We start from the raw sequence: 6677 nt of genomic DNA, 5'->3' as shown, positions 1-6677 counted from the left end.
CACATACACGTTCTTTAACATGTACGTCACGAAATTTCATATTATTCTTCCCATAATTGAGTATAGTCCTGGAGTTTGCTTGACTTTTCTACCATATATGTCATTTCTTTTCAACAAACTCCAATTTTTCATATTGATAATATATATTACAATAGTTTGCGACAAGAACCCCTTAAGGATAGAAATAATTAAGTATCAGAATGTTGATTCTACACAAGAACTAATTTAATAAATAAGCTACCAGCTAAAATCATAAACTTATACATTTAAAAATAAGAGAAGTAAATTCCCTGTCTAATGGTTAAGATTTTCAAACATTGGTCATAAAAATTAGTTCTTTTAGTTGTAAATATTTAAGTCTCAGATAATAGTTAGTTGCGTATTGTTCTTCTAGTGCATATTCAACTCTTCACCACTCAACATATTTTATCCCTGAAGATGATCTTCTACCATTATCGTCAACTGTTCATGTGAATTAATTGAGATAAGAAAGAATAGATACGATGTATCACCAATAAAATGATAAAAAAGAGGGTTTGTTAAAACCAAGGGACAAAGAGTTAAAATTAACCCGACCCTCAAATGTCTCCTTTGTTGCTAATACATTTGACAAGTACTCGTGTTTTCAAGGTGCACAAATTTCTTCAGTAAAATAAAAGGTGCACAAATTTCTTTTATAAATAAAAAATGTGCAAATTCTTTTATTTCATATTTAATATACAGGAAATAAATGTAAAGTCATATAGTTATATTACCTTGAACTTTTATCAATAAATGGTATGCTGAAACGAGATAAGTGTGTGTAAGGGAGAGAGGTTTACAGAAACACAAAAATGTGATGGTTAGAGACAGAGAGAATTATTCACATGTCGAATGATCTCTCCAAAACTCTCATTGAACTCCTTTGTTCCATCATTTTTGTTTTTCTTAATGTTCTCAAATGTGTGCTTCTCACTTATTTATACTACAACTCATCTAGGTTAAGCTCCATTGTTGATTGAGGAAAATTCCAAATTTTGTATAGTAGGTGAAATGAAAATAAAAATAAAAATGGTGGTACAATCCTGCAGAGTTTGTTACAACGAAAGAGGTGTGGCCATGTGGTTACTGCTTTTCCTTTCACTTTCATATGTACAAGTGTTTGTTAGAGTACATTGAATAAGACGAAAAACTAATGTTTTTTGGTCTACTAAAAAATATTTAGTCAATATAAAAAATAAAGGGAATATTCCAACAGTTGGTTTCAGTATCTCTGATCAACCTTCCCACCAGGTGTTAAATTTCTTAAAGTTTGCAAATCAATGGAAGCATTAAAAGGAAAAATCGACGCAACCAAAATGCGAGCCTCAGAGCTTCAAGAACTAATAGTCTCTCGGTTTCAAGAACGGTTTTATCTCCAATATAAAGTTCATTATCCATCACCACAAAAATATATCTTCGATTTCTCTCATGATATTGTTTTCAAAATTCTGCCAGTATAATTGTTTTAAATATTGCAATTACATTGCGATGTTTTTATATTGCCGAGAATTGCAGTCAAATACCACCAATGCGACCTAGGTTGAGATCTCGTTATTGTTTTAGCTTCATAAAAACCAATACATCATGACATAGTCTTGTATATTTTGACCGTAGACCGTTATTTTAAAATCTTGTGTGTGTTCTGTATCTAATCTAATTATTGTGATTCTTAATGATAGGCTACTTATGAAAATTTCGAAGATTGGTGTAAGGAATATAAGAGAACATACTCTTCAGAGAAAGAGAAGCACTACAGTCAATATCAGAGTAGAGAATAATCTGAAATTCTCTCAATCAGGATTAATTATATGATTTTGAAAAATGAAACAGATTATGTAATCCCCAACAGTAGTGGACCAGTCTTGACTTCCACTGCTGTCTATGCATACATGTTTCAAGAAAGGAGATATTTGAACTATATTCAACAAATGTGTGTAAGATTCGATGACTTTCCATACAATCTATACTTAGCTTTTTAACAAACATAACAAAGAGTAAAGAAAAATGTTATCTGTAATACTTAAAAAGTATTGTATAGAAAATCCTTTCGAAGGAACACCAAATTCATACAGGGCGAAGGCTACAATATATATGAATAAATTCTTCCTAACTAGTTAAATAGTTACGTGGCCATTTATTTTTATGACAGGTATGTGAGCAATGTTGGACCAATGTTCTCCTTTCTCATTTCCATACCTATCTTCTAGCAGAGGACATTCTTTAATGCTCAATAGCTTAAGAGATGAAGGGAGCCTGTCTTCTGGCAGTGACTCGAGTCTTGGACAATTTTCAAATTTTAATGATTTAAGAGCAGAAGGCAATGTGGCTTCTGTCAAATACTCAAGTCTTGAAAAATATCGAAATCGAAGTGTTTCAAGAGAAGAAAGGTGTCGAAGTCCAATTCCTTCAAATGATTTCATTTTCGAAAGATGAGTGATTGTGAGAGACACAAGGGAAATAGGCAGCAACCGCTCACTCAACAAGGTGTTAACAATATCATCGTCACCTCCAATACTCAATTTTGAAAGAGAATTCATGTGTTGGAGACCCCATTCAGTTACAGGCGTTGCTATTCCTACTGATACAATATAAATTGATCGTAGTTTTGGAGGTAGGCAGGCTCCTTCACAAAATGGTAACTTATGTTTTTCTGAAAGATCATAAAGAGATAAATGTTCAAGAGAAGTGAGGGTGTCCATCTGTTGAGGCAGTGCCTTACAACGACTGATTGAAAGTGATTGGATGTTTGAGGAACGAGGGAGAGAACGGTCATATAAAAAAATGGACTCTAGATTCCGGCAGCCGTAAATGTGAACACTTTGGAGTGCAGGGAAACCATCCAATGGGAAGGCGGTAAGTCCTTGACAACTATTCCATAACTCCAATTTCACAAGTGATGTGTAACTGCTCCATGTTTCAGAAGGGAAGAATGTTAAATTCGGACACCGATGAATAACAAGTGACTGTAATGAAAGGGGAAGACCAGCAGTTGGAAATGCAGCAAGAGAAGGAATATCATTGAGTGTCAAGTGTTGAAGACAATTGTTGTTTATTATCATTTTAGGCAGATACAGTAGTGTATGGAAGCACCATATTCTTACGTCATGCAGCAAACACCGAGAATCATTTTGAAGTAACGACCACTGAGTTTGTTCAGTATCCCTAGGAGAACCCATAATAGTTATTTGTTTGATTGAGGAGAGCCAATGAAGATTCGTTGGTGTAGGCAAGAGATTATGACAACCATTTATTTCAATTTCTTGTATGGAAGAAAGGTGGCTAGGCAAATGTCCCTTCAATTCACGACATTGGTTTAGCCGTAAAGTTTTGAGTTGAGGAAAAGGAAATTTGCCACCTTCAAATGGAAGCCATTCCTTCCAACTCGGCATGTACCAAAATTCTAGGCATTCGAGAGATGGAAATGATTGGAATGAAGAATTAGTATTTCCTCCTCTCTGGACAAAATAAAATTCCGAACCAATTGTCTCCAACATTGTCATGCCGCTAATCAATAGGTACTTGAGAGAAGGTAGCTGCCCTAATGGTGGAAGCATTATGCAATATTTGCAATTATTGATGTGCAGGGACACCATATTAGAAAAGAAAGAATCTCCCAACCAACTCGGGAAGCTTGTCCCACCATACAAGCGAATGCTCAGTTTCTTCAAGCTTACTGATGGTTTCAATGCATCCAGCACATCTTTTTGTACTTGTGAATTTTCAGTTTGTTCACCCCATTGTAGCTCCAACTCCTCGATTTGTTCCTTGCTCTTTAGATTGGCATCATATGCCCTCATGGCATCAATGACATTGTGCAGGTTTTTGATGGTAAGTTTTCCATGCAAGTGTGGAAATTTTCGAAGCTCGTTGATACCTAACCCTGTGTGTTGCTTTCCCACTATAAAAAAGGTAAGAGTTCGAAGACTTTCCAGCCCAACAATTTCCATTGGCATCTCCTTTATGTTTGTCCCACATATGTCAAGGTGTCGTAAACTAATCAACTTTCCAATATGCACCGGCAATTCAGTGAGATTCCGGCAATTAGATAAAAGCATGGTTTGCAAATTGTGAAGGTTACATGTTATTTCTGGCAAGCTTTTGATTCCGGTGTGTGAGACATCTAGATAACGCAACTGCACCAAACTACCAAATGAATCTGGTAGCATGGTGATGTTTGTATAGTTTGATAATGATAGCACACGCAACTTTCTAAGTGATGGTAGCAAATCATAAACCACCATTTTAGACAAGTACATTTTTCCCGTCCATGTGCCAGTAGGTAGAAAGCTTCGCAAGCATTTGAAATCATAGAGGATCTCAAACTTCTTGAAAATGTCATACTCTTCTTGGTTATATGAAAAATGGCGTACATTTTTAGAGATTTTATCACATTCAAGTTTGCAACAACTTTTTCCTGATACTAATGTAGCTAAATCATTGACAAGGTCATGCATGACAAATTGATGTCTTCCATATTGCTTAATTAAGGATCTGGATAACAATTCATCAAAGTAGTCATCACCTAGTTCCTCTGCTGCATTTTCACCTTGAGAATGTTCGAGGAAACCTTCTGCCATCCACAACAAAACCAACTGCTTCCTATCAATAATACAATCCTTTGGAAAAATTGAACAATAGGCAAAACATCTTTTCAAATGCGAGGGAAGATCTTGATAACTCAAAAACAAAGCAGGAAGTATATTATCATTTGGTAGGTTCCATATATCACTGTTCAAGATTGCAGTCCACTCTTTTCTACCTACCTTTGAACGTAGAAGTCCTCCGAGTGTTTTAGCAGCTATTGGCAACCCTCCACATTTTCTCGCGATCTTCCTACCAATTACTTCTAGGTCCGTATGTTTGTTTTCATGAAAGTTGACAATTTCGAAAGCATGCTTTGAGAGTAAAGACCAACATTCTTCGTCAGAGAGAGGGTCTAATTTGTGGATAGGAAACGTGTGTACAACATCTGCAACTTTTTGTTGGCGAGTTGTTATGATCACTCGGCTTCCAGTTTTTCCATTAATGAAAGGACTTATTAGCTCGTCCCAATCATTATAACTCTGATTCCACATATCATCAAACACAAACAAAAATCTCTTCTCCCTCAAGTTTTTCTTTAATTCAACTCGAAGGAAATCAAGATCATTGCTTTCCCAAGATCTTGAAGTGATAGATTCAAGAAGAGTTTTGGTTACTCTCAGAATATCAAAATCCTCGGACACACAAGCCCATGCCTTCAAATCAAAATGTTCTTGAACTTCTTTATCATTATAAGCAAGTTGAGCAAGGGTTGTTTTTCCAACACCTCCCATGCCCAAAATTGCGACAACACCTATATTATTGCATGTGTCTCTTTGTGATAACAACATATTCATTAGTTTTTGTTTATCACCAGTCCTACCAACCATAAAAGATTCATTTACTAATGAACTTGAAGGCGTTCTACGAGAAACTCTCCCACTCACAGTTTGCAAACCGAGGATGTCTCTCTGCTGAGCAAAAAGCTGGAGCCTTTCACACATGATCTTCATTTGGGAATTGATCTCTCCATAGAAACTTTTAAAAGGAGACGAAAGAAAGTTTCGCACCTGATTAGTTATATTTTCAGCTTTTGTATTCTCCATCTCGCATCGCAAGGAGTCATAACTGATTTGGTCAAGCAAATCCTCGGCATCCAAGATTGCATCTTTCAACTCATCAAGCCATTGTTTGACAGCAAGATTGTTGATTTGTTTAACCTCTGCATCATCCAACACAGCCTGAAGGGCCAGCAGTGTTGTTTCTAATTGTCTCAAGAGTGTTACATTCAGCTTTTTATTGTTGATATAATCTTGAAACTCTTTTGAAGCTAGTTTGTCCATTAAGGTTTGTACAGAAGCAGAGAGAAACGCTCCTCCAACCAAAGCTACTGCCATCTTTAACAACTGGATAGTTGTTTCTAATTGAGCAAAGAGTGATAAATTTGTAAATAAATGTGACAGATAAAAGTTGAAGAAAAATGACTAAATCAAAATATAGTGTTGTGTTTATATATAGGTACTAAATTACAAAATTTTATGCGATTATATCAAATTTATTTTTTTATATGCCAAAATTATAAAAAAGAGATGGATAGCTCATTTGATTAAACTATGAAATTAAATGAGTTAAATGTTTATGGTTCAATCTAGTCTAGTAAGAAGAAAATACTGTAATATTTGAATATAAGAAGACTACATCAAATATAGTAGATATTATTATGATGTAATATAATTTTTAGTCAAGCCCACTTTCCTGGACTTTACATCTGGTGCATATGCAATTAACATCACGAATAAAAAACTCTCTCCGATTTCTATTATAAGAAAAAATTTATATGAAAGAGTCTCACGTTGGATAATAAATGGTCCGACAATGTGTTTATAAGTAAAGGTAATTTTCACCTCATAAGTCGGTTTTGTAGAGTTGTGTAAGACTCAACCATAATTTTTAAGATGGTATTAAGTTTGTTCAAGATTTTTTAAGATGGTATCAGAACCTATTCAAAATTCATTTGATCATTACTATCATGTTATCATTATCAGACCACCTACCATTTATATCCACACACCAAACCCAATAATGTTGGATAAGATGAGTGTGTTAAAGAGTCACATATCGAATAAGAGATAACC

General features: G+C 35.0%; 1 pseudogene across 1 annotated transcript; it reads right to left on the bottom strand.

The window, feature by feature from the left end:
• Positions 1-2028: 2028 nt before the first annotated feature.
• Positions 2029-5991, bottom strand: LOC146936413 (putative disease resistance RPP13-like protein 1 pseudogene; annotated as a pseudogene). Its single transcript, XR_015030591.1, has one exon. The product of XR_015030591.1 is annotated as a putative disease resistance RPP13-like protein 1 pseudogene (transcript).
• Between the last annotated feature and the right edge of the window lie 686 nt (positions 5992-6677).

Source organism: Medicago sativa, chromosome 3 (genome assembly GCF_051527215.1).
Source record: "Medicago sativa cultivar Bolivia chromosome 3, Bolivia_mono, whole genome shotgun sequence".
Classification (NCBI taxonomy): Eukaryota; Viridiplantae; Streptophyta; class Magnoliopsida; order Fabales; family Fabaceae; genus Medicago; species Medicago sativa.
This window is presented reverse-complemented; position numbering and strand designations above follow the sequence as displayed.